General features: G+C 43.4%; 1 protein-coding gene and 1 long non-coding RNA gene across 4 annotated transcripts in view; one reads left to right on the top strand and one right to left on the bottom strand.

Annotated features, from left to right (window-relative positions):
* The window catches only part of FSTL4 (follistatin like 4), a 407,161-nt gene that overhangs the window by 55,226 nt on the left and 325,972 nt on the right, over nt 1-25,963 (top strand). The window lies entirely within an intron of this gene.
* Nucleotides 14,538-23,194, bottom strand: LOC144235368 (uncharacterized). Of its 2 annotated transcripts, none has more exons than XR_013336181.1 (3): nt 22,875-23,194; nt 22,428-22,571; nt 14,538-14,737 (listed from the first exon to the last, which is right to left on the bottom strand). It is a non-coding gene; the product is annotated as an uncharacterized LOC144235368 (long non-coding RNA). The 2 variants fall into 2 exon arrangements; XR_013336180.1 differs by having other exon boundaries at nt 22,496-22,571.

Here is a 25,963-nt window from a genome sequence, read left to right as displayed (position 1 = left end):
TTTTTTTTTTTTTTTTTTTAAATCTCAGAGAGAGAGAGCAAGCGAGCGGGAGCGAGCATGAGCAGGGGAGGGTCAGAGAGAGAGGGAGATACAGAATCCAAAGCAGGCTCCAGGCTCTGAGCTAGCTGTCACAGAGAGACTGACGTGGGGCTCAAACCCACAAACTGTGAGATAATGACCTGAGCCGAAGTCGGATGCTTAACTGACTGAGCCACCCAGGGCCCCACTTTTGCCCTACCTTTGGGGGCACATTTTCCCTTCTCTTGAGGGGGGCACAGTGTCTAGCATGCCCGAGATGCTCAGCCATCACTTCCTAGTGATGGATATTTCTGGCTGAGTTTTCTAGTTAAATTCTTTGCTTTGACTTGTGTTTAGAATATTTCTCCATAACTGTTTTCCTGTTGGGAAAGGACAAAGCAGGAGGGGGCACGTGGTGACAGATGTCATCATTAAAGCTCTCACCGTAAGCTTCGCTGAGTTAACGTCCGTCAACTCTCTCTGTCATCCAGCATGGCCAGCTAGTGTGACCTTCTGTTTTATGGAGGAGGAAACTCACACTTTCAAAGGATCAGTGGCCTGGCTGGTCAGGTGCTGCAGTTAGTGGGCAGCCCTTACAGCAGCCCTCACTGTAATGAAATATTCAGGGTCTTCTCTGCCTTGCCGCTGTGGTTTCCCGAGGACCCTTGTCCCCAAGACTCTCAGCAATGAAGCAAATCTCTGAGGCCTTTTTTGAACTGTCTGTTCTTGAGAAGCTAAGGGAGAGCAGGTGCCTCTGTGGCTGTTTGTTAAGGGAGTAGGAGCAGCAGGAAGGATTGAAGGACTTGAAAAGTGTATGTCAGAGGCCAGATACTGTGAAACTGGGGCCACATCTTGGAACACATTGAGGGTGCTGGTCCTGACTCCTGATACAGACAGTGACCTACGGGCAGCACCAGGCTCTTCCAGTCCCACATTCCCATGGAGTTCAGAGGGAGAGTCCATTTGCGGGCCAGGAGACCCGATGGTAGAGACCAAATGGCCACTGTGGCTGCTGCCCAGGGAATGATGAGAGCTGGAAACTGTGCCCATAGGCTGCCTCACCCTGCACCCTGTGAATGCTGGGAACTCTGTATTCTGCTCCTGTGTTCAAGGTGCTGGAAAGGACTTTGGCCCACACCTGCCTCTCTTATCTGCTGGCTTGTGTCTAAACCCACCATTACTGATTCAAACCCCTTTTCCACATGAACACCCTCCAAAGTCATTTTGGATCCTAAAGGAGTAACTCCCACTGAGCCACTTCCTATACTACCTGGGGAACTCACCAAGCCTTTCTGCCTTTTTGTAAGGGTTCCCCTGAGCCCACGGTCTGTTCTGTATATGTTTTGTATGACAAGTCTGAAACTGGTGGTCCATGGGCCAGATTCAGCCTGTGGTCACATTTGACTTACATAATGTTGGCCTTCATAGGGTTTTGTTTTGTTTTTACATTTTCTGTTGAATAATGTGTAAGTACACACACAGATGCAGCGGAATATTACTGGGCAATCAAAAAGAGTGAAATCTTGCCATTTGTAACAACATGAATGGAACTAGAGTGTATTGTGCTAAGTGAAATAAGTCAGAAAGACAAATATTGTAAGATTTCATTCCTTTGTGGAATTTAAGAAACAAAACACATGAACATAGGGGAAGGGAAGGAAAAATAAGATCAAAACAGAGCAGGAGGCAAACCATAAGAGACTCTGAGACACAGAGAACAAACTGAGGGTTGCTGGGGGGTGCTGAGTGGGGAGATGGGTTAAATGGCTGACGGGCATTAAGGAGGGCACTTGTTACGATGGGCACTGGGTGTTATATGTAAGTGATGAATCACTAAATTCTACTCCTGACACCATTACTACACTATATGTTAACTAGAATTTAAATTTTAAAAAATTAAATAAAAAGTGCAAAAATAAATAAATTAAAATCAAGGATGAAGTGAAATGCTTTGGTAACCCTGGGCCCACATGGCTTCACAACAGCAGGCCGGAGTGAGCAACTGTTTCCTTAGAGAGTGCACGTGCTCTCCTGTTGGCCACAGTCCATACTACTGCCTCATGCCTCCTTGATCCTGAGACTGAGTGTCAGACACAATTTTGACAAATAAATAAGATCAAGGTGAAAAATGAACAAATTAGGAGACTATAGATGCCTGCAAGAATGTGGGGAAACGGGTACCCTGTTACACTGTTGGTGGGAATGTAAACTGGTTCAGCCCCTCTGGAAAACAGTGTGGAGCTTCATCAAAAAATTAACACTAGAACTCCCCTATGACCCAGCAAAAGCACTACTAGGAATTTACCCAAGGGGTACAGGAATGCTGATGCATAGGGGCACATGGACCCCAATGTTCACAGCAGCACTCTCCACAATAGCTAAAACATGGAAAGAGCCTAAATGTCTGAAGATGTAGTTTATCAATACAATGGAATACTACGTGGCAATGAGAAAGAATGAAATCTGGTCATGTGTAGCAGTGTGGATGGAATTGAGGGTATTATGCTAAGTGAAATAAGTCAGGCAGAGAAGGACAGATATATGTTTTCACTCATATGTGGAACAGGAGAAACTTAACAGAGGACCATAGGGGAGGGGAAGGGGAAAAACAGTTAAGGAGAAGGAGGGAGGCAAACCATAAAAGACTCTTAAATACGGAGAACAAACTGAGGGTTGATGGGGGTGGGGTAGAGGGGAAAATGGGTGATGGGCATGGAGGAGGGCACTTGTTGGGATGAGCATTGGGTGTTACAGGGAAAGCAACTTGACAATAAACTATAATTTAAAAAAAAAAAAGATCAAGGTGAAATCCCAGAAGAATTATACTTAATTACCTTAGTGGCTTTTGTAAGCTTTTGAGTTTTCAGCTTGTTTTTACACCCAGATTTATTATTAATCACAGCATGGTAGAGCTAGGTGTCAGCAGGTGGGAAGGGTGCCAAGGGGAGGAATTTAGGGTGAAGGCTGAAGTAATCCTCACATACTCATCCCTCCTTGAGAACCTCTGGTGTTAGAAGCGGGTCCTTTGGTTTAGGCAGTTAAGTGTTCCATTAAAATAATCTGCTTTTCTGATATTTATGTCTTGATCTGTACACATTCACTTTAGGCTGTAAGTGTACAAGTGAGTTTCCAGCTTGCTAATTAATACTTGTGCCTCTTTACGTAAGTTAGGTCTTTAAAATGGATCAGTTGCTTTAAGTATTTAAAAGACATTCCACATATATTATAAAGTAATTACTTTCCAAAGATATTTCCCACTGATAATTTGTTACATCTAAATATACATTTACAGTACTCACTAGACCAGAATAGTACTGATATATATATATTTTGGTCCACTGAGCTAAAAAAAAAAAAAAAAATCATTTTCAAAGTATCTTTTTAATCAGCGTGTTTATTCCAAAGATTCCAAGGTTCTCATGGCTCCTCAAGAACCAGCCATGTAGTATTAGAAAAATAATAAACATGGTGTGTTCTCAGAGCTGGTTTTGAATTTAATGAGAGCTGACACCTCAACCCGAGGGGAAGCATAGCTAACTCTTAATCTGGCTCTGAAGTGTCCTAGAACTTAGGAGCCTGGAGGAGCTTCTTAACTCTCTCTGTGTCATGTTCTTAATGTGCAAAATTCAGATGATCCACAGTCATTGCCCTGGTGTGGGGAGAACTAATACTTGCTAAAGAGCAAGTATTCTCATAATAAAATAGTCAGAATTGTTTGCTTTGTACATTTTCTGCTCTATTATTTTTATTATTTCTCTTCTATAATTGGTAGTTACTGGATTCTCATTATTTCTTTATTAGTCATTTTATAAAAACCATCTTGTGATTTACCCTCCCTGCAACACTCGCTTTTGCCTGCATGTCAGCAGCAGAGGCAAGAGGTAGGTAGACACAGCTCACCTCTGATGCAGCTGTGGGGCTACGGGCATCGCCTTGTGGCTCACCCCTTGCTTCAGGAGCTGCGATCCCAGTTTGTTGGCTGCTCTGCCATGAAAGGACTGTGTGAAATTCAGGAGACTCCTTAGAAGAACACCACGAGTAACAGTGAGAGAGCAGGGCAAACAGGATCTGCATGGGGACAGTGAGCTCTCTGCTTGTAGAGAGGAGGAGATGTGCCCATCCAGTGCAGGACAAGCACTGTAAGTGTGCAATGGCCACATAACGTGGGGCACTCTAGAAAAGGGCAAGGAAATCATCACTGTATCATGCAAAGAAACCCACAGTCTGTTCTACGTTTAAGTTGGCTGCTCTATAACATTTCCAGCTACCGTATTACCTGAGGACTTTATCCTACTTGCCTTCCTCCTAGAATCGCACACCACCTACAATTGTGTGCTCTAATCTGTGTGGTGTTGCAAATTGATGTAGCCGGGCCTCGTAAGTATGATCTCACTTGACAGCTGTGTTACTCTGAGGGTGTTACTTAACTTCTGTGCCTTGGTTTTCTTACCTGTAAAATGGTAGTAATAATTATATCCTGCATGGAAGTTGTATTGATTAAATACCTGTAAGAAAGCTTAGCATGGTACTGGCCAACCTTCTGAACAGACCCCATGTTAGCCATCATTGTTACTTGTTATTCACCCATGTGGTGATTGGGATTGGCTGGGATTGTGTCGTCTCAGTGGGTCTGTAGTACTGAGAACTAGGACGTCTTCAGTGAAATGAATTGGATTAGAAAGCCATGGATTTAGTGGACCAAGTTATTTTCTTTCATCATAACTAAGTAATTAGATTGACCTTTTACTTCTGGGAAGAGTGGGCAATAATAAGGTGAAAGCTTGAGAACTATTTGAGCGGGCTTTTGTTTCTGGCTGTATGGTAGACTGGTTACCTTGGCTGACTCTCTCACTTAAAGCAATTTAAAATGATGGATAAAACACTGAAATAATCTTTTAGTGACTTCATTGAGATGCCAGGAAAGTGAAGATTTTCTAAGAGCCCGAAAACTCCGTGAAAGCTGATAGTCGAGACTTTGAAGCTACCTTTGCTCTGAATGTATTTGCCCAATGCAGGTGACTTTGACCTTTGATTCTTATGACCTCAAGAGAGATGGTAGACAGGAGCCAATCCTAGGACTTGCCGTTTTATTAGGAAACCCCCTTCACCTAAACTGGGACCACGAGAAGCTATATTTTTAGTGTAAAGGTGGAATGGAAATAAATATTCCCTGTCTTTCCTCAGGGATGAATAAAGAAAATTGCCCCCCTCAAATTTTGGCTCTGGGCAGAGGGTCAGAATCTGTCCTTTGAGAACTACAGTCACTAGCTAGGTTTTCAGCTGCATTCATCAACAGGCTGGTCTGAGAAAACCTCAAGCCCAGAATTTAGTTAAAAGAAGTCCTGGTTGGTAGCACTTCGAGACACATAGTAAAGCCAATACAAATCCTGTCCAGGAGAATCCTTCTTCGACAGAGGTCTTGAATAATTTTGACAGTTTACTGTCCACAGAACATGAACTAGCTCACAGTCAAAAATAAATATATAACAAAACTAAAAAGATATAAACGTGAAAACCAGTAGAAACAGAACTTCAGATATTAACAGATAAAGAAAAAAATAACAATGTATAATATAAGGTGTAAAACATGGAGGGGTTCCTGGGTGGCTCAGTTGGTTAAGCATCTGACTTAGGCTCAGATCATGATCCCATGATTCGTGGGCTCAAGCCCCACATTGAAGTCTGTGCTGACAGCTCAGAGCCTGGAGCCTGCTTGGGGTTCTGTGTCTCGCTCTTCCTGCACCTCCCCTGCTCATGCTCTATGTCTCTCAAAAATAAACAAACATTAAAGATATAAAAAATGGAACTGAGAATAGAAACATACAGTAAGACTATTATAGATAGCCTTGATTATTTGGAAAATAACCAAGTGTAATTTATTGTTTTAATGTTTGTTAATTTTTGAGAATGAGACAGAGTATGAGCGGGGAGGGAGCAGAGAGAGACACAGAATCTGAAGCCGGCTCCAGGCTCTAAGCTGTCTCTACAGCCCAATGCAGAGCTTGAACTCAACGATCTCTGAGATCCTAACCTGAGCCAACATCAGATGCTTAACCTACTAAGCCACCCAGGCACCTAAACCAAGTGTAATTTCTTAGGAAAAGAAATTGTAAACAAAAATTTAAAAATCAGTGGATAGATTTAAGAGCTAGAAACAACCCAGAATGCACACAACACAGGATGAATACACATGTTCCTCAGGTGCACAAAAAAGTTTAAGAAGATTGCTGCAAGCTAACCCATAAAGCAGTTGTTACAAAGTTACTGCCCTTGATGCAGTCAACTTAAAAAAATTTTAAGACCGGGAATACTCTATGTTTGAAGATAATACTTGTCTACATAATTACATGAGCCAAAGGGGTAAAAATGAGAAAAACCTAAGTTAACAACAGCAAATACTACATATTAAAATTTGTGGAATGCAGCTAGAGTGGAAATTAGAGCAAAATCCATCATCTTAAGTGTTTCCATTAACATGGAAGAAAGGCTCAAAGTTAATGAATTAAACATACACCTCATGAAGGTAGGTAAAGACTAGCAGAGTAAACCAAAATAAAGCAGCAGAAAGTAAATACTCAAGAACAACATGGAAAAGAAATGGGTGCAATTAAAGCAAGAAGCACATAGAAAGGATAAACAATGCTCGTTCTTTGAAAAGACTAATAAAACTGACAGAACTCTGTGGGAGAGAGATGAGGTGGGGTAGAGAATAAGTGCATCATCATATGAGGAATAAAAAGAGGTAATCATTGAAGCTACAGACATAAAAACAATAAGAGAATCTTTGCCAGTAAATTTGACAGCTCTAATGGTCCAATTCCTAAAAAAAAAAAAAAAAAGTTGAATAAAATTTGCCAAAACTTGAGTAGAAATTAAAAACCCAATTAGCCTTATAATCATTAAAGAAATAGAATCAGACTTTTAACTAGAAATATTCCCACAAAGAGACTACCAGATCCAGATACCCCTGGATATTAACAAACATTCAAGGACTAACAATTTCAGCCTCTCATGAATGATTCCAGGATGTAGGAAAAGGGGGCATACTTATGAGACCAGAATACCCCCGATACCCAAATGCAGCAAGAATGGCAGGTGTTTTTTTTTTTAATGTTTTTATTTATTTCTAGGAGAGAGAGAGAGAGAGACAGCGTGAGCAGGGGAGGGTCAGAGAGAGAGGGAGTCACAGACCGAAACAGGCTCCAGGCTCTGAGCTGGCAGTCAGCACAGAGCCCGAAGCGGGGCTTGAACCCACGAACCGCAGATCATGACCTAAGCGAAAGTCGGACGCCTAACCGACTAAGCCACCCAGGCGCCCCAAGAATGGTAGGTTTTAAACATAGTTGTGAAAGTCCTAAGGAAAAAACTAGCAAACTGAATTTAGTAGTGTGTTAATAAAAGATAATGAACTATAGTAATTTGGGTTTCTCCCGAAAACAGAAGTTGGATTGCCACTAGAAATGTCCTGATATATTTTACCACAGCAACTGTTTTAAGTGGAAAAATCAGATGCTCCTAGCACTAGATGTAGGGAAAGAATTTGAAAAATCTAATATTCATTTGTACAGAAAATTGTTAGAAAGGGAACACCAGCATAGAGGGGAATTAATTTAACTGAATAAAACATAATTTAAAAAACCCAATAGCAGACACATGAGTCAACGTATTGAATATGATGATAACTCCCTTAGGGAAGGGTGTTACAAATATGGAATAAGGAAGGTCTGGGATGTACCCTTTACTGTTGGGCTGGAATTAGAAGTACTAGTAAGAACTCAAAGTGTGCGTGTGTATGTATAACCTTTCCTACCTTCGTCTGCTGAGACGAGTCAGAAGCATAATACTCCGACAGCAGTGAAAACATTTAGCCCGTGATTCTCCACTAAAAGGAACCAAGGCTTCTTGGTGAAATGGCTAATTCCACTGCTGGAACAGAAAAAGTACACGGTAAATCTGAAACATTATTTTGTTTCAGAGAGTAAGGCAGTGCTCAGGAAATCATGGGGACTTGTCAAAAGGATGTAATAGCCAGCTCAAAAGGGCTCCAAGGAGCCACATCTGGACAATTTGAGTCTAAAGAAAGAAAAAAGAAGATAGTAGTGGGTTTGTGGCAGACTTTATTTTCCAAAGAGAGTTACAGTGGTATTTCCCGTTGCACATATTCTTCTTGTGTGCCCTGAACACCCTTCTCGCTGACAGGTATTGTTTATGCCCCTCTCCCTGAATCTGGGTGGGCTAATGGGTATGCAAGCAATGGTACATGACTTTTGAGGCCAGATCATAAAGGCATAGTAGTGTCTACCTTATGCTGGAGCCCTGAGCGAACATGCAAATTGTCCAACTGCCCTGAGGTCACTCTGTTATCAGGAAGGCCAAACTAGTTCATGTGTAGGGATCCTGTGAACATGTAACCAAAGAATGCTGCGTTAGCTCCTAGCTGCTTCTACCCCCCTCTGACTACAACTACCTTAGAGCCCCTGAATTAAAACCAAAACCCTGAATTGGCTCCTTTGCCAAATTTCTGGCCTACAGAAATAGAGAAATAATAAAATGCTTGTTGTTGGAAGTCACTATGTTTTGTTATGATTTGTTGCATAGCAGTAGATAATCACAGTAGATTTTAGGACCTGGATATGGGATGGTACTGTAACAAAAAAAAAAAAATCAAAGCCTGTAACATTGGCTTTGGAAGGTAGGAGGAAGCAGAAAGGACTTTGAAAAGATTACTGGGAGGAGTTTGAAGGGTCTGTGTGAGAGTGTTAGCAGAAACTCAAAAAAGCCCTGAGGAAGCTCCTCAGTGAGAGCTTGAGGACAGTAAAGGAAAATATTACTAAGAATTGGGTAGAAGAGGACCCTTGATTGAGGTAGTAGATAGTTTGGCAACATTGTGACCTGCTATAATAAAAGAATGAGAGGGGTGCCTGGGTGGCTCAGTTGGTTGAGCATCTGACTTCGGCTCAGGTTATGGTCTCATAGTTTATGAGTTTGAGCCCTACATTGAGCTCTCTGCTGTCAGCACCAAGCCTAGAGCCTGCTTTGGATCCTTGATCCCCCTCTTTCTCTGCTCCTCCTTTGCTCATGCTCTCTCTCTCTCTCTCTCTGTCAAAAATAAACATTTAAAAATAAATACATAAAATAATAATGGAAAATATACCAAATGAACTCTGATCCAACTCAACAGATGATCAGACAGAATATTGCAAGTCCCTCCTCACCCCCACCCTGGGTTGCTCCTTGCTTGTGATGAAACATGAGAGGAGAGAGGTGAGCAAATGTGCATGCTGTTAAATACAAAGCAGCCAGGACTCACCACCTTTGAAAATAAAACTGCTTCTCATTTGTAACCTCTCAAAATGACAAAAAGTGGTCACATTACGAAAAGATTTCAGGGCAAAGATCAAATCCACGGAGCATCTGTAAGATGATGTTTTAAAACTTGAGAAAAATTTAAGGTAACAAGGCCTTTCCTACCAAGGGAGGAAAAAAGGTCTTCTAAAGATCTTAGGGGTGTGCCTTTTGGTTGAGCAACAGGGCTTTGAGTATCTTAAGAGGATGGCCCTCTAGCAACTTCACAGAGGACCCAAGATCCAGAAGAGTTCATCTTGAAGAGGTTTGTGGTATTGGCTTTTGTCTGAAAGAGTATGTATTAGTCAGGCTTCTCTACATACACAGAACCAATAGACTGTGTTTATGTCAAAGGAGATGTAAGGAATTGAATCTCATGATTATGGAGTCTGGCAAGTCTAAAATGTAATTAAGTAGTCTAGCTGGCTGGAGGTTCAGGAATGAACTGCAGTTTGAGTCTTCTCACAGAATTCCTTCTTGCTCAGGGGAGATGAGTTTTTGTGCTAGTCAGACCTTCACCTGATTGGATGAGGCCCACTCACATTGTACAGGATAGTCTGCTTTTCTTGAAGTTCACCAATTTGAATATTAATCTCATTCAAAAAACATCTTTACAAAAAAACAAAAACAAAAACAAAAAACAACAACCCACCTTTACAGAAGCATCTAGAAAAATGTTTGATCCACTACCTGGTTACTGTAGTGACCCAACCAGGTTGATACACATAAAATTAGCCATCACATAGGATACTATAAACTGATACATTAAAAACTCACAAGTTTTCTTTTTTAGAATTATACAAGTTTGGAATGAAAGAGACAGAGGCAGTATAAACTGAAGAGACCCCTGAATGCCCTAACTTTTATGGGTAAGAAGCAGGCTGAGAGAACTTTTAACTGAATATAGGCTAATTTTTTATGAAAAAGAAGGATGGTTCACGAGGTGGGGCCGAGAGCCAGGGAGAATTATTCCTGTGCAGTAGACCTGAGTCCTTAATTGGGAAACTGGGAACCAAGTACTTGTTGGATTTCAGAACTTACGGGGATCATCAATTGAAATGTGCCTCACATTTTTTACCTTTTTAAAATGGAAATATCTCTACATATTATTTTCTGCCTGTCCCACCACTATAAATTGCATATGGGGGAGCAGAGTATGTATTTTCTTTGTTTGGACATCTTCCAATTAAGAGGAACAGTACTTGGACTCAAGGAACTGAACCCAAGGAATCTTACCTGAGGAGCCTTATCTGAACCTGGACCTAATTCAGGGATCAAGATCTTGGGTTTTGTGCTGGTGTACTGACCTACTGGGGAATGTCAGGAAGAGCACTGCATGTGTGTTTGTGGAAAGGATATGGGTTCTTATGCTCAGAGGGTGGAACATAGCAGATTGTACTTTTTTAAAGATGACCACGAGAGTATCTCTCATTACACATCTTCTCACAATGGGACTTTGAATTTCCTTTCATTGATGGGATCTGTTTTCCTCACCTTGACTCTGGGCAGCTTTGTGACTATGACAGAAGTGATGCTGTATGGCTTCTAAGGCTTTGTCATGAAAAGTGATGAATCTTTAACCTTGCTGGCTGGATCACTCACACTGAAGCCCTGACCTGTTGTGTAAACAGTCTGACTGCCCTGAAGTCACCATCTTGTAAGGGAACCCACAAGAGCCAGTATGGGAAGACCACATGGAGAGTCTCTGAGACTGCATGATGAAAGAGTGAGAGAGAGAGAGAGAGAGCGAGAGAGAGAGAGAGAGAGAGAGAGAGACATGCAGGAAGCTCTCAGGTGGCTGGTTCCTCACTCCTACAACTCTAGCTGTTACCTGATTTCAGCCACACGTGGGTCCTTAAGTCAGAGTTAGTCCTTCCCAGACTCTTAGCCCACAGAAACTGTGAGTGATGATAAAGTAAGTGTTGTTGCCTCAAGCCACTAGACTTTTGAATGATTGGTTGAGCAAGGAAAGATATCTGAAACAGGATTAGAACACAGTAAATAAAATAGGGATCCATGAGTCCATTCTTATAAAAATGGTAAGCAGAGATAAAGGAAAGCTCTTTACAATGTCAGATAAGAGGGGCACCTGGGTGCCTCAGCCGGTTAAGCGTCTGACTTCAGCTCAGGTCATGATCTCAGAGTTGATGGGTTTGAGCCCCGCTTCAGGCTCTGTGCTGACAGCTAGCTCAGAGCCGGACCCTGCTTCAGATTCTTTGTCTCCCTCTCTCTCTGAGCCTCCCCTGCTCACGCTGCCCCCCCCTTCCTCCCTCCCTCCCTCTCCCTCTCTTTCAGAAATAAATAAAACATTTAAAAAATTAAAAAGATATATAGAAGAAATGACAGTGTTAAAATAGTCATCATTGGCTACTGACAACCAGTAGTCAAAATTTGACTAGTAACAGAATATTGACATATTCTGAAAGTACTTCTTCACCAATGAATTTTTAATTACACAGGGAAAATACTACCTCTGTATTGGAGTCACTTGCTGGATACCACCTTAAACAAAAGATTAAAGCTAACATTGCAGGGTGTCTGGGTGGCTCTGTCAGTTAAGCATCCAACTTCAGCTTAGGTCATGATCTCAGGGTTCATGAGTTCAAGCCCCGTGTCAGGCTCTGTGCTGACAGCTTGGAGTCTGGAGACTGCTTCAGATTCTGTGTCTCCCCCCCTCTCTCTACTCCTCCCATGCTCACACTCTGTTTATCTCAATAAACAAACAAACATTAAAAAGCTAACATCACCAATACTGGGACAATCCAGCATCATGCGCCTCTTGATATGATGTACTGAGAGGGACAAAATGTCAACTCTGTGGTATTTGTGAAAAATGGATAGCATTCTTGAGTCTTATCATGAGGAAACAACAGTCAAATCCAGGTTGAGGGGTATTCTACAAAATAACTTGGCTATACTCTTGAAAAATTGGAAGATCAAGAAACACACAGGAAGGCTGAGGAGCTATTTCAGATAAAAGGAAACATGACAACTGAATACCATCTGTGAGCCTGGGTTGATTATTGTACTAGGAAAGAAAAGTAGCTCTAAAGAACACTGTTGGGACAATTGACAACATTTTAATATGGCCTGTGGAATAGGTAATAGTATTGTAGCAATACTAATTTTTACAGTTGTACTATAGAAGGATGTTTTGATCTTAGGAAATGAGTGCTTTAGGGTTAAAGGCATGTGGTGGTTTTCATTTGTCCTCAGATGGTTCCCAAAAAGCATGTTTATGTATTGAAACATTTCCTTTGAGATGATGAGTAAGATAAGGATGCCTGCCCTGTCTCCCCTATTGAACATTGCACTGGAGGTCCTAGAAAGTGCAGTAAACTAAGAAAAAGAAATAAACAGTATAAAGATTGGAAAGGAAGAAACAAAACTCTGATTATTCACAAATTATAGGGTTTTATAGAAAAGCCAAAAGCTTTGTGAATACATTACTAGGATTAGCTAATATATTTTAATAAGGTCATTAAACACAAAATTAAAATACAAAATACAATATAGTTTATATGTACCAGCAACAAAGAGAAACTGTAATTTTAAGGATATTAAAATAACTGGAATCAAAAAGAGAAAGCTTTTAAGAATATAATTAAAATATGTAAGACATTCATAGAAAAAAGTTGTGACAATTTATTAAACATCAAATTAATGGATAAGAAAGTTCAATATTACAGTTTATTCTCACCCCAAATGATAAGTATATTAACTTTCTATCAGGTGTATGTGTATGTGTTGATAATTTAACAAGCTACTTCTTAAATGTATATAGGAATCAAAGGGCCAGAAAGAGCTATTGTGGAGAGTGCTGCTATGAACATTGGGGTACATGTGCTCCTATGCATCAGCATTTCTGTATCCCTTGGGTAAATTCCTAGCAGTGCTNATATGGTTTTTATCTTTTATTGATATGATGTATCACATTGATTGATCCAGGTATATATTCTTAAAGAGTATATAACCTGTACATTTCTGTTGGAGACATAAACAAGAAATTCTAGAAGCTTTGTTTGTAATAGTTTAAAACCAGAATTTAAAGGTCTAGCAACAGAAGAAAGTATAAATTGCAGTATCATGTATAGTGATCACTATATAGAGTCTGGTGTGATACTGTAGTGATCTACTTTCTAGTGATACATAGAAGATCCTAGATGGGTAGATAGACAGACAGTAGATACATGGGTAGGGAGTAGATATAGATATAGTGGATCTAGAATATGGTACCACATGGGAACTGAATGAATTACATTTACATGTGAGAACATTGCTGTTACATTCTCAGGAACATAAAAAGCAAGTTACAAAAAAGTCTTTATAAGTTAAAACTAATTTACATGGATGATCATTGTATTGTTATATGTTACTTGAATTTTAGAAATACTCTGTTTCTGTTCAAAAGTTAATTTTATTTTCTTAAAGTTTATTTAGTGTGTGTGTGTGTGAGAGAGAGAGAGAGAGAGAGGCACACACACAAATGGGGGAGTTATAAAGTGAGAGGATCCCAAGTGGGCTCTGCACTGTCATTGCAGAGCTGGAGGCGGGTCTTGAAATCAGAATGATGAGGTCATGAGCTGGTCCAAAATCCAGAGCCAAATCCAGAGTTGGCCACTTAACTGACTGAGCCAGACAGGTACCCTAGGTGTGGAAGCAGATGAGGGACAGGGAGAGGGAGGATCTCAAGCAGGCTCCACACCCAGTGCAGAACCTGACCTGGGGCTTGATCTTACCTGATATCATGACCTGAGCTNAAGCGAAAGTCGGACGCTTAACCGACTAAGCCACCCAGGCGCCCCTGGAATAATTTTAAATAAATGCAAAATATTTATCACTGCATCAATCATCAAAATAAAATATTTTAAAATTATAAAAAATTGACCAAAATGTTCATGGTCCATCCATGAATGTATGGATATATGTCCATAACATACTAAGCATCTGTTTAAAACATTGCTGTATGTTTGTTGAAACAGAAAACTGTTGACAATATATTCTTATGAGGGAAAATAACAAGGTATAAAAAGGGTATGTACTGTTGGATTATAGTTTGCAAAAAAAAAAAAAAAACCAAGATAAATATAGAATACAGAAGTATAATAGAACAAAAAAGTCAACATTTTTGTTTCTAAATAGATACCTTGGATAATTTTTCTTTATGACTCTTTATTGTCCAGTATCTTGCCAGGATAAACATACACTCCATGTGTAAGGGGATAAAATCTTCTGCCAACCGGAGACTGGGGGCAGGGGGAGAACATGTTCTGCCATGTGCTCAGGTCTTTCCTTCATTCACTTTTTCCTTTTTCCTTCAGTGTATATTTATTTACCAAGCATCTGTTGTCTGTGTGAAGCCCTCTGTCTGGTCCTGGGAAAGAAAGATGAATAAGGCATGTCCTGGCCCTGGAGGAGCACAGTCTGTATATCAATAATGTGTCAGATGAACTGTTGTAACATTCTCGTTAATACAAGGAGGTTTGCTACCCCTTCGCTTCTTTCAGTCAACCAAAGAAAATCCCATAACTTCTAACCCAATTTCTAGCCTCTCTGCTCTCCTTTCTTGTTCGTTAAGTGGATTGAGGGGCACCTGGGTGGCTCAGTTGGTTGAGTGTCTGACTTTAGCTCAGGTCATGATCTCACACTCGTGGGTTCAAACCCTGAGTCGGGCTCTGTGCTGACAACTCAGAGCCTGGAACCTGCTTCAGATTCTGTCTCTCTCTCTCTGACCCTCCCCAATTCTCTCTCTCTAAATAAACAAACATTAAAAAAAAGAAGTGGATTGATCCATGTACTAGAGGGGTGAAGAGGAGATGGCATGGAAGAAAAGCCGGGGCACCTGGGAGTGCAGAGGTTAAGACTAAGGTAGGGGGCAGTGCCTGGGACAGCCGGCGGTGTGAGGGAAAGGAGGTGGGAGCAAAAACGGATGTGAGCAAATGTTACCATAAGTTATGAATTTGTGTCTCTATAACTGTTTTAGGAGAAAGGCAGTAAAGCAATTGTGTTATTTGTTAAAATTATTTTTGACCTTGGGGCTGTTTTTCTTCAACCACATTATTCTTTCAAAGCTGGACCTTATGCGTCTGGGTTTAATGGCTACACAAGAATAGTAGTTAGGAATACTCAGAGGATGAGAGTTCTCCAGAACTCTGTCACTAGGAATAAAAGCAATATGCCAGGGAGAAGACATTGATCACCATATGAGGAACTTGTTACTGTAGTTAAGTGTGTTAGACAAGATCAACAATCACTTTTCCTTGCAACTGATCTTGGGGCTTGGTCCTTCCCCTGCCTGGACCTGTCTCAGTTAGGACTAAATTGCAGACAGTAGAGCGGTACTTGGCCGGAGGAAATGGCAAAGGGCTTACTGACTGACCTTTTCTAAAACCCAGGTGATATAAAAAATAATTTGCATCCAAGAGTTCAGGANTTTTTTTTTTTTTTTGTGGTTTTTCAGAAAAGTAGTTTGTCTTCCAAGGTGACTTGGTTTGGCGTGTGTTTTCATTAAAGAAGTGTGGGTGAGGGGGCGTAGCTGTGTTACCCCAGGCAGGCCGCTCCCCCTGCAGTGGGAGGAGAGAACTGGCCGGGGTGGGGGCAGCCAGCAAACTGAAGCCAGGGAGCAGGGAAAAGTGGTGGTACAGATTGAAGGTTCCTCAGGGGCTGAATCTGCCACCCCCTCTTCCTCATCTAGGATCTCAGTCAGTCTGCTCTGGAGTAGGCTCAGAGTCACCCCAGGGAGATGCGTCTCTGATGTGACTTGAAGGTGAGGATGTAGGTCAGTTGCTCCTCAGCGGGCTTTGCTACGTGTCTGTCCTGCCCACAGGAGGGTGGAGGGAATTGTATGTGTGTTCGTTTCCTATTGCTGCTGTAACAAATTGCCATCAATTGGGTGGCTTAGAACAACTTACATTTATTGTTACAGTTGTGAAAGTCAGAAGTCTAAAATCAGTTTCACTGAGCTAAAATGAAAGTGTCAAGCCTTATCATGACCACATTATTTCTGGTAACTTATATCCATGATGAAGCCTTCTAGACTCTCTCGTTTCCTATATTAACTCCTTGGTCCTCAGATGCCTGCTGAGCAGGAAGTCCTTGGAGCCATATCCTGGAAGTTTCACAACATGAGATGAGGTTTGCAGGCTTTGTTCCTGGTGGGGGTGGGGGCCAACCACACTGGGTGCATTTTGGCCTCGGATGGCTGGTTTGCTCCAGGGCCTTTGACCAAAAGGCAGAATCAGGCTTAGTGCTCTAGGGGGCTGTCTGGCCAGCCCACCTGTGACCAGCCTCTCTGAGCCAGCACGTCTGCAGATAATATTGCCTCCGTCAGCGTTGTTAATGAAGGCCCTGACCTCGGTCATCAGAGCAAGAGCAGCTATGTTTGCCATGCAATGTGTACTTTTGCCCTCTTTTGTTGAGAGAGTCAGAAGCCCCTAGGAGATAGATAAGGCTTAATGTCAGAGCCGTTCCTCTGAAGCCCAGAGTCCTGTTTATGAGTGGTTCATGGAGTGGAGCTAGGGGACCCAGTTCTTTCCAGTAAGGTCTTCCTCGGGAGCTCTTTACTGAGCAGAACATTGGGTGTTATAACTAGAACATCCGCCTCCCTAGTCACGTTATAGTGGATGCTTAGCCACATGACTCCATGTCCACAAAGGCTGTTTCTACTCAAGATCAGACATGGAGATGATATTGCATAGAATTTTCTCTGCTTTGAATTTATAAAACATAAAGCGTGGAGGTGGTATTGTGTCAGATGGTTTGTAGTGACTGCAGATTCCTGGGAGTTAAAATGGTTGGTTTGTGTGGCCTCAAACAAGAGCAAGACAGGGCTTCCTTCTAGAAGCTCTAGAAGAGAATCTGTTTGCTTGCATATTCTAGCTTTTTGAGGCTACTTGCTTTCTTGGCATGTGGCCCTACATCACTGTGACCTTGTTTCCCTTGTAACATCTCCAGAGTCTGACCATCCTGCTTTTTCCTTATGAGGACCTTGGTGATGACAATGGCCCCACCCAGATAGTTGAGATAGTTGTTCCCAAAATCTTTACCTTAATCACATCTGCAAAGTCCCCTTTGCTGTGTAAGGGAACATGTACACAGGTCCTGGGAATTAGGTGTGGACATCTTTGGGGGCAGTTGTCTGCCACAGAGCCAGATGATGGGCCACTCCCTGGGTGAGCTCCCTGCCCTGCTGTGTTCTTGGTTTTTCTTGCCACGATAAAAGGATACAGATCATTGCAGTGCTACATATTGGCATGATGGCTGCCAGCAACAAGCTCAGTAGAATACTTGTTAATATCATTTGTTTGGGAACATGTCTGTGACCGAGGAACCTGATGATTGCCATTCCTGTCACTAACCTGTGATTTTGTAAACTAAACCTTGAGTGACAATTCGAAAAGCATCATCTTTCTCTTTCTGTTTTCTCATTTCACACAGATTTATTTCAGGTCATAGCTCCAAATCTTAGCAAATACGGTAATCCCCCCCTTATCTGTAGGGAGTATGTTCCAACACCCCCGGTGGATGTCTGGAACCACAGGTAGTACTGAACCCCTGTATATACTGTGTGTTTTCATATACACACACACACACCCCTGAGATAAAGTTTAATGTATAAATTAGACACGGTAAGCAAATAACTTAGTAACTAAGAGTAAAATAGAACAGTTACAACAACATACAGTAATAAATGTTATGTGAATGTAGTTTCTCTCTCTCACAGTACCTTATTGTGTTGCACTCGCCCTCATGATCATGTGAGATATTAAAACGCCTACGGTGATGAGATGGAGTGAGATGTAAGATGCGGGCGTGTGATATAACATCCACCTGCTGTTGACCTACTGATCATAAGTCTTAAGGAAGATGATGTGCTTCCAGACATAGTTGGCTGTGAGCAACTAAAACCATGGAAAGTGAAACAACAGGTAATAGGGGACTACTGTAAAATGATTAGATGCTCATTCCGTCACCATACAGTCCCCGTATTTGAGAGACCTCCCTGGAACTACATCCTTTCAGGTAACTAGTTCATCCTGGAAGGGCTGGGTTTCTGTACAGGGAGGTCCACACCACACCAGCTAAGCCCGGGGCCTTCCCAGCTGATCTTCATCAGCACAAGCAGGACGTTCAAAGCATCCTGAGTGCCTGGTAGGAATGAATCTCAGGTTTGCGATGTGGGCCCCTCTCTTATCAGGTGACCACTGAGGTCCACGCCCCAGCCCCCCCACCCTCCTCTCATGCCTCTCTTGGTGGTACTGGGAGGCAAGGGACTGTACTTTCTCCCAAATGGGTGCCTTATAACAATTGGTGTATGGAAATGTATCAATCAGAAGATTGTTAAGATTTTGATGGAGAAATGTTGAAAGCAGCAGTGTGAAGACAAAGTCACATCATTGGTCCCCGAAGAGACCTTAGGAGGTGGTCAGTCGGGCTAGAGGCAGCCCATCCTTTTTCGGGATTAACACTCTGGTGAAGAAGCTGTCAGTGGCCCCCCTCCCCAGCCCCCAGGGTACAGTTTTGTGTCTAGGTTCATGTCCCAGGTCTGGACGCTGCCTGCTGTGGTCCCGGCCCATGCACAGGGGACGGGGGCAAGCCCTGCTTTTGTGTCCTTGCTCTTTGAAGCCCAACCAAGTTTGGCAAGATTCCAGACCAGAGTTTGTGTGTTCATGTTTGAAACACACAGACTCCACATAGGCCTGCTTCAGTCTGTATCTCTGGTCCAGCTCATCTTGCCAGATCTGCAGGCTAGGGTGTTGGGCCTGAGTTCAGCTACTAGCAAGGGGCTACTTGCCCTTTCTCTGCCAAGATGTCTGGTATATTTGGGGCCCTACAGAGTCATTGTGGTCGAGGTAGGACCCCTAACTGTTGGTCCACCTAATAGCAGCCTAGACACACAGCAAATTCTAAGAGGAGAAAATGGGATTCTATTTCTATTTACACTTAGATCTTCTCTGTGACACATGAGAGGCATACAATGCGTGTCTTATCTTCTTGCCTAGACTACCAGCTCCTTGAAGCCAGGGATGATATTTTTGCTTTACTTGTGCTGTTTACCTACCTCTCTCTTGAAGGTGCTATTGCTAGTACAGAAATACATGTTGTGCGACTCAAGATTACAGGTGGCCCTGGGAACTGCTGTGGGAGATGTCTTAACAGCGAGTGAAGGGCAGGGAGCAGAGCGGGGAGCTGGGACTCCTGCAGGGTGTTTTTAACCTACTCTAACCTTGAAATCGAGTGTGAGCAGTGCCTGCACTTGGGCGGCAGCATTCTGTGGATCATGCTGCAGTTTTGGGAGATGCTGATACGCTAGTTTTCCCTGAACCTTTTTTCTTCGTTAGATCAGTGGTTCCCACCCTTGGTTTTACAGCACCCCAGGGTGCCTCTGGTTGTCTCAAAGGCTGGCACAGAATTCTCAAACCGTCTGCTTCAAACGAAAAACAAAAATGCAGGACACAGCAGTTTTAGCCGAGTTTGGAGGAGGGTAGGAAGAGAGAGCCATAGAATCCAAACCAGCAAATTGGGTGTCATACCGCAAAGGCTGGAGATGCTGCCTTAGAAAAGAGGAACGGTTACAGAAAGCCGGTGTCTCTTTGTCATGGTTTGGTTTCATGTTTGGGGCACTGCTGCACAGAAAAACCCCACTTTACTGCTTTCTGTGCCTTTTCTATAGAAAATGAATGTTATTATAGATGAATAGTGTTGTACAGAAAAGCATTCAGCAGAGATCTGAACCAGCAACTCTGAAGAAGAGAATCTCCAGTGAAGCAGAGCTTTGCTGTTTGCTGGGCTTCCAGGGGATTCAGCATTGGAAATGCTTTGACTGCGTTGCAGGGTGTCCCCGTGGTTGGCTGGATACTAGGGACACACTGTTGCCTGTTTCCTCATCTGTACAGTGAGATAATGATGAAATGGCTCTCATGAAGTTAAGAGAATTAAGTGAAAGTTCATAAAAACCTTAGATGGGGCACCTGGGGGGCTCAGTCGGTTAAGCGTCCTACTTCAGCTCAGGTTATGATCTCGCAGTTCATGAGTTCAAGCTCCATGCAGCTGTGTGTTGACAGCTAGCTCGGAGCCTGGAGCCTGCTTCAGATTCTGTCTCTGTCTTCCTCTCCCTTTGCTCTTCCCCCACTAGTGCTCTGTCTCTCTCTGTCTCTCAGAAATAAATAAATGTTAAGAAAATTAAAAATAAATAAATAAAAAATCTTAGTTGGGACCCTGGCATATAGTGTGGGCTAAATAAAATATTGACAGCCTGCTTGCTATGTACTAGGTTTGGCACTAGGCAGGTTCTTGGTAGCCCGTGTCTTGTGGAAAAGGCAAAAAGGAGACAGCTGAGTGAGAGATCCTTGGATGAATGCTAGTTCAGCACAGACTTGTGTAAATTCATAATTAAAACATAGATTCTGGTTCTGGCTTTGGTTGTTGATATTTTGGACAAGTTATTTATCTTTTCTAAGCCTCAAGGTGTTTATTAGGGTAGGTGGGTTACAGTTACACATGGGCTCCAAAATTTCAGTGCCTCAACACAATAGAAGTTTACTTCTTGCTCCAGGAACGGTTCTGGGCAAGTATTCAGGTTGTTAAAGTAGTTGTCCTCCATGTGGTCATTCAGGGACGTGGGCTGACAGCAGTTTTCCCAGATTGCCCTGGGTATCGGTGGACCAGCCAGCCCCAGCAGCAGCATGGAGGCATGGCTCTGGGAGGTTCTCATCAGCCAGACCCCGAGGAGGCACTCTATCCAGCATGCACATTCTGACTGAGAGGACTTAATGCATCTAATGGCAAGGATGGGTGGAGTATATCATCCTGCTCTGTGTCCAAAGAAAGAGAACAGTGTTTTCTAGACGTCTCCGTTTGCTCATTTTAAAAAATGTTTTTATTTATTTCTGAGAGAGAGAGACAGCGTGAGCAGGGGCGGTTCAGAGAGTGAGGGGGACACAGAATCCGAAACAGACTCCAGGCTCTGAGCTGGCTGTCAGCACAGAGCCCGTCGCGGTGCTCGAACCCACAAACCGTGAGATCATGACCTGAGCTGAAGTCGGATGCTCAACCGACTGAGCCACCCAGATGCCTCAGTTTGCTCACTTTTAAGGTGGAAGGTGACTTTCCCTGCTAGGCTAACTCACCCGGTTGCTGGGTGTCACATCACCTGAGTTGAAATGAGCCAAGTGGACAAAAGGAGCTGTTGCCTGGGATGTGGCAGCCTGGGCTTACCAGAGAGCCAGGTGGGAGTAGGGTCACCGGTGTCTCTGTACCATCCCTGTGCCATCCCCTGATGAAATCGTACCAACAGGTGTTGACCGAGAAATGTGTCGGGGCCAGCCCTGGGTGCTGAGAATGCAGTGGTCACATGACAGAGCATATGTGATATAGTGTCCCAGTACAGTATGACACACACTATAAGAGTACACAGGGGTGTCCGGTTCAGGCAGGGCAGTCAAGACACCTTTCCCATGGATGGGGCGTCTACTGGAGAACAGAAGAGGTTGACCTGGCAGGATCAGGGAAGGCAGGGCCAGGTGTGGGAAGGGTGTTCAGAGCAGAGAGAATCCCAGGAGCAAAGCCCCCAGAGAATAAGAGTGCCGCTTGAGGGAGGACCTGAAACTCAGTGGCCAGGTCTCAGGTCAGGAAGGAGAAGCCAAGAGGCCAGAGTAGTTGGTGGGACATGCAGAGTTTTACAGGCCATGGTGAAGCCTCAAGGGCAGCTCAGCTTCCCAAGGAAAGTGCCCCTTTCTTCAGTGTGACTTATTTGTTGGAGCCACAGTAGCATATCCTGAGAATCATTACTGAAACTGCATGAAAGCAGATGGTGTTTCACTTGCAGCCAGTGTTCTAGGATCCCCTTCTGCATGTCCAAAGTAGACACTATTCACCACATCCCTGAGCTGAATTGGCAAACATTTACCAAGGTTGTATTGTGGTGATTAGAACCCGATGACCAGGGGTCACCCTCTCAGCATAGACTAACTTAATGAGATCTGTGTTTTCACAGACGTGCAGGTAAGTGTCCAGTGCTCCCTGGGGTTGGTAGATGAGGCGGAGCAAGGCTGAGGCTGCATTACCGTGTGGCTGCACCATGGCCATCAGGCATCACCAGGACCTTCTTGCCTGGGCCCAGGGCTGCTCCTACCTCTCAGGGTGATGAACCCAGCTGGTCCTCACTCCACCGTCCGCTCAGTCTGTTCTTGCTTATATTTATGTTGCACCTGAATGTTTCCAAATAAGGAGAAAAAATAAGGGGGAAATCAAAATGTGAATGACTCTTGGTACTCCCAGGTCCCTCAGCTATTCAGTTTACAGCTCTTACAGGATCACTTCTGGCCTGCATTTCCAGAGATGATTCCTGGTTGTTTAACTGCAGTATGTGTCTGGAATGCTTATAAGATTGGTCAGTATTGCAGTGAACATGCACACGCACATCCACGCGCACGCACACGCACACACGTGGTAAGGGAGGTGGGGATTACACTGAGAGGGAGGGAGAGGAGAAAAGGTACTGGCTGGCCCACCTGGGTTTGGGGTGAACCCTGGTTTTCATGAAGAGTGAAACAGTTTGGAGATGCCTCACATCAAGCTTCATCAGTCTTCCTGGGCCCTTGACTAATTTTTGATTCTCTGGTTCTGTTAGCCAAGCATTAAATGGAGTACAAAAATACACCCTTCAATTTACAGAGAAGTGGAAGGTATTCAAACACAGAAACAAAATAAAGGATAATTTTTCATCTTCCACTGAAACCTCTCATTTTCCAGCAGTAGAGAAACAAAACAAGAGCCAGTGGGAACATGCAGTGACTGAGAAGCAGCACATTAGCAGTCTTTTGAAGAGGGCTGCATGGGCTTGATGATGTGCTCTGGACAGAGCTCAGGATCCCTCTTTGTTCACACCCATTGTGACTTCAGAGACTTAGCCAGAGCAACTTGCCACCTGTCCCTCTGTTGAGTGGGAAGGCAAGGGACTGAGGAGACGCCCTCCTCAGAGACCGTTGAAGATGATGGGAGTCAACTGGCAATGCCACCTACCTGAGCTCAAAACCCCAGAGTTCCCACAAGCTCCCTGGGCCCCACATCTGACATATCCAGGTTGGCCGCCATGTTTTGCTCTTTCTACTCCTCTTCAGATCCATCCCTTCTTAGTTTGCTGTCATCCCCAGTTCCCTGAAATAGCCCCTCTGCCCCCAGACGGCCACCTGGCGCCACTCCACTACTCATCCACATTGTTTTTGCACACTTGGCCAGCTTGGTGTAAGGTTGGAGCCTGTGGGGATCAGTTAATTCACATGGAGACCTACGTGGCTGCCAGATGGAGCTTGCTGGGAATCTTACCTGCTTTTCTGCCCACATGGTGAGGCCATCCTTGGTCTGTCCTCATCCACCTCTCCAGTGACAAGCCCCAGCCTGCTCTAGCATACTTCCTTTGTTCTGGCTCTGTGTTCTGGCTTCCTCTGTTGGTGGAAAATTCTGTTTGCTCCCAATATCAGGCTAGAGTCTCCTTTCAGCTGCTCTCTATTCATCTCTCTTTTTCTCTCTACCCCACACCCACCCCTTATTGGTCAGTGCTTGATGATGAGGCTACCCCCTTGGTATAATGGAGTGCCTCATCTCTCCAACTATTTAGTGAGAATAAAAAAAAATAGCTAGGATGTATTGATTGCTTTTGTGGGCCAAAGATTGGGTCAAGCCCTCCTCAAATAAATATGCTCAATAACTGTGTGGTGAATATCAGTGTCTCATTTTAGTAAGTAAAATCAGACTGCCAGGAATCAAAGCTGTTTACCTGTGCTTTTAACTTCTGCTCTCACTGTGTATGGTACATAATAGATGCTCAATAGATAGTTATTGAAAGAAGGAACAAGCCATTATGTCTTTCCTAGGACCCTAGTGCCTGGCATGGTATAGAGTACATAATACATGCTCAACTAATACATGTTTGACAACTTTTTAAGTGTTTATTATAGTTCCATTTAGGTAACATACAGTGTTTTAGTAGTTTCAGGTGTACAATATAGTGATTCAACACTTCCATACAATACCCAGTGCTCATCACTCAACATATCTGAAGAGATTCTGTGAGAATATCAACAACTCTTACTGGCTGGTGGAGTGACCCAGTGCTCTAGTTGTGAGGCTAGGGATCCAGATTCTAGTCCTGGCACCCTGTAATTGGCTGTGGGACTCTGGGCCTTATTCATCCTCAGACACAATTTCCTTATCTGTATGATAAGGGGTTGTGCACAGGTCCTGTGAATTCTGAAATTCTTGATGCTCTTATTTTCATTCCCTGAAGAGGTTAATTAGGACCAAGTGCTCTTTGGCTGACAATTACACAGCTGAGACATCGCTTGTTAGTGAGGATAGTATCATTGTCAAGGCCAGTATTGTTACTGATGACAATTTACCAGTCTCAGGAGATCAGAGACCTTAAGGAGATTGCTTAAGATGAATAAAATTTCCCCCATCCACCATCAGATGAGACAGCTATGGACGCAGAACTGGGGGACATTCATGTGTAGGATGTTTTGAATCCTCCTAATTTAACCAGCTCTAATTCTTCCCTAAGCATCTGTGCATTCACACTGAAATAAAGGAGCTGCCTTCTAGAGGGAGCCTCTGCATTTCCATGAAGCTGAAGCCTGGACAGGCAGACCAGATATGGACACAGGCAGTGTGGGGAGGACTCCAGCTCCTGGGAGCCCGCCCTCATCAGACATCCCACTTGGCCAGCTTGGCTTGGGTTTGGAATGTGTGTGATAAGCTAATTCACATGGAGATCCAAATGGCTCCCAAGGATCATTTGCATTTTTAACCAAAGAGATACATAATTAATGGAAATCCTCTAGACATCAAGTGTGCTTGGACTTATCGACCCTGGGCCTGTTTTGCCCGAACAACAGAAAGCCTGGAATGCCACTCTTTTGAGAAGACCCCACATAGCAGGGCTAAAAGGTGAAGTCTCACAGGTCTGTTCGATCCATGAGGTTATTGTAGCATGGATCTGGTCAAGGATTCTTTAAAGCTTTTGCAGAGAAGTTAGCAAGATTAGGTGGCTCTGCAGGGCTTTACTGAGTAGAGTGAGGTCAAAGTCAGTTCTGAAATCTTACGTTCAGCACGTCTGAGTGGATGGCATCCTCCATGAAGTGGGCAGTGCAGGTGAGAGACCCGGGAAGGCTTGTGTTGGATGTGACCTTCCTGAGTTCAATTCTGCCTGAATCACTGTGGTATCATGTAACCCACTTGGTGAGCTTTTCTGGAAGGTCTTCTTTGTGCCAGATATTGTGACAGTACTAGTCCAAAGTTGCGTGGTGGGAGAAAGCTCAAGTTCTATGGAGCTCTCTCTGCAGCAGGCTTATCTAGGCCACGTGGCTCTCCACCTCTTTTTCCTGAGCTCCAGCCATCTATTGACAAGACAAGGTGACAAATGGTATGTGTTCCTCATAAACTCCTTGGGGTTGACACTGCTGACCCTTCAAGACTGACCCTTCAGTCTTGCACTGCCAGAGGCTGCGACTCTGGTTTTTTACCCTTCAGTCATCATAAAGTCTTTTCCCTTTGTCCTGTCAGACTTTGGAAAACCCAGAGTAATGATAATGATTTATCTTCG

This window comes from Crocuta crocuta, unplaced genomic scaffold (genome assembly GCF_008692635.1).
Source record: "Crocuta crocuta isolate KB4526 unplaced genomic scaffold, BGI_CrCroc_1.0 scaffold64, whole genome shotgun sequence".
Lineage (NCBI taxonomy): Eukaryota > Metazoa > Chordata > Mammalia > Carnivora > Hyaenidae > Crocuta > Crocuta crocuta.
Note: the sequence above shows the minus strand (reverse complement) of the source record. Positions and strands in the feature narration are given on the sequence as shown.